The sequence below is a fragment of the Acyrthosiphon pisum genome, unplaced genomic scaffold (assembly GCF_005508785.2).
Source record: "Acyrthosiphon pisum isolate AL4f unplaced genomic scaffold, pea_aphid_22Mar2018_4r6ur Scaffold_21582;HRSCAF=24315, whole genome shotgun sequence".
NCBI classification, from domain to species: domain Eukaryota; kingdom Metazoa; phylum Arthropoda; class Insecta; order Hemiptera; family Aphididae; genus Acyrthosiphon; species Acyrthosiphon pisum.
This window is the reverse complement of record NW_021771065.1, coordinates 133,778-136,396: the sequence shown is the minus strand read 5'-3', so window position 1 is coordinate 136,396 and position 2,619 is coordinate 133,778.

The window sequence follows — 2,619 nt, the reverse complement described above, 5'->3', positions numbered from 1 at the left end:
GTATTTTCGAAAACGCCGCCGGAAATTCGAAATCCCGTAAAAAAATCATTAGCCGCTGCTATTTATTTGGTGTCTAGCAGGTCAGTCACCTCAGTTGTCCAGGTAGGCAATCCGACTTTGTCGGATAGCGGACGATGTGCGACGGCCGAGTCAAGACATCAGGTATGCAATCCGACTGCGTCGAATCGCGGACAACGTTCGTTACTGTCATCGAAAACGCAAATTAAGAAAAATTTACGTGAAAAAGATTTCAAATAATTTCGGGCGTCTATGCAAATCTAAAGCCGCCGTCTTTTTTTGGGTGTCTAGCAGGTCAGTCATCTCATTAAAGTTATGCCGTTCGACGGCCTAGTCACGTAATCAGGTATGCAATCCGACTGCGTCGAATCGCGGACAACGTTCATTACTGTAATCGAAGACGCAAAAATAAGGAATAAATTACATAAAAATAAATTCAAATAATTTCGGACGCCCGTGCAAATTTTTTGGGTGTCTAGCAGGTCAGTCACCTAAGTTATCTGGGTAGGCAACCCGACTCCGTCGGACGTGTGTGAAGTTGGCCCACCCAAGTAATAGAATTTACTTCCAAGCATTACCAATATTTTGCAAGTAATTTGCAAGAATTTGCAAGCACAATTTTAGAATTAGCAAGTAACAGGTTTTTGAGTAATTCAAGGGTGGGCCAAATTCACTTAGCCCACCCTAAGTGTCCGAATCGGTCCAAATCGGTACCAAACGATAGCTTTTGATTTGCAAGAATTTGCAAGTTTGGTTTGAGAATTTGCAAGTCACTCCGACTCTGGCGGTGAGCTTTTGAACTTGTGAACTTGGCCCACCTAAAGTTTCCGAATCGGTCCAAAGCGGTACCAAACGATAGCTTTTGATTTGCAAGAATTTGCAAGTTTGGTTTGAGAATTTGCAAGTCACTCCGACTCCGGCGGTGAGCTTTTGAACTTGTGAACTTGGCCCACCTAAAGTTTCCGAATCGGTCCAAATCGGTACCAAACGATAGCTGTTGATTTGCAAGAATTTGTAAGTTTGGTTTGAGAATTTGCAAGTCACTCCGACTCCGGTGGTGAGCTTTTGAACTTGTGAACTTGGCCCACCTAAAGTTTCCGAATCGGTCCAAATCGGTACCAAACGATAGCTTTTGATTTGCAAGAATTTGCAAGTTTGGTTTGAGAATTTGCAAGTCACTCCGACTCTGGCGGTGAGCTTTTGAACTTGTGAACTTGGCCCACCTAAAGTTTCCGAATCGGTCCAAATCGGTACCAAACGATAGCTGTTGATTTGCAAGACTTGTAAGTTTGGTTTGAGATTTGCAGTCACTCCGACTCCGGTGTGAGCTTTTGAACTTGTGAACTTGGCCTACCCAAGTAATAGAATTTACTTCCAAGCATTACCAATATTTTGCAAGTAATTTGCAAGAATTTGCAAGCACCATTTTAGAATTAGCAAGTAACAGGTTTTTGAGTAATTCAAGGGTGGGCCAAATTCACTTAGCCCACCCTAAGTGTCCGAATCGGTCCAAATCGGTACCAAACGATAGCTCTTGATTTGCAAGAATTTGCAAGTTTGGTTTGAGAATTTGCAAGTCACTCCGACTCCGGCGGTGAGCTTTTGAACTTGTGAACATGGCCCACCTAAAGTTTCCGAATCGGTCCAAAGCGGTACCAAACGATAGCTTTTGATTTGCAAGAATTTGCAAGTTTGGTTTGAGAATTTGCAAGTCACTCCGACTCCGGCAGTGAGCTTTTGAACTTGTGAACTTGGCCCACCTAAAGTTTCCGAATCGGTCCAAATCGGTACCAAACGATAGCTCTTGATTTGCAAGAATTTGCAAGTTTGGTTTGAGAATTTGCAAGTCACTCCGACTCCGGCAGTGAGCTTTTGAACTTGTGAACTTGGCCCACCTAAAGTTTCCGAATCGGTCCAAATCGGTACCAAACCGATAGCTCTTGATTTGCAAGAATTTGCAAGTTTGGTTTGAGAATTTGCAAGTCACTCCGACTCCGGTGGTGAGCTTTTGAACTTGTGAACTTGGCCCACGTAATGTTTCAGAATCGGTCCAAATCGGTACCAAACGATAGCTTTTGATTTGCAAGAATTTGCTAGTTCGGTCTGAGAATTTGCAAAGTCACTCGCGACTCCGGCGGTGAGCTTTTGTACATGTGAACTTGGCCCACCTAATGTATCCGAATCGGTCCAGATCGGTACCAAACGATAGCTTTTGATTTTCAAGAATTTGCAAGTTTGGTTTGAGAATTTGCAAGTCACTCCGACTCCGGCAGTGAGCTTTTGAACTTGTGAACTTGGCCCACCTAAAGTGTCCGAATCGGTCCAAAGCGGTACCAAACGATAGCTTTTGATTTGCAAGAATTTGCAAGTTTGGTTTGAGAATTTGCAAGTCACTCCGACTCCGGCGGTGAGCTTTTGAACTTGTGAACTTGGCCCACCTAAAGTTTCCGAATCGGTCCAGATCGGTACCAAACGATAGCTTTTGATTTTCAAGAATTTGCAAGTTTGGTTTGAGAATTTGCAAGTCACTCCGACTCCGGCAGTGAGCTTTTGAACTTGTGAACTTGGCCCACCTAAAGTTTCCGAATCGGTCCAAATCGG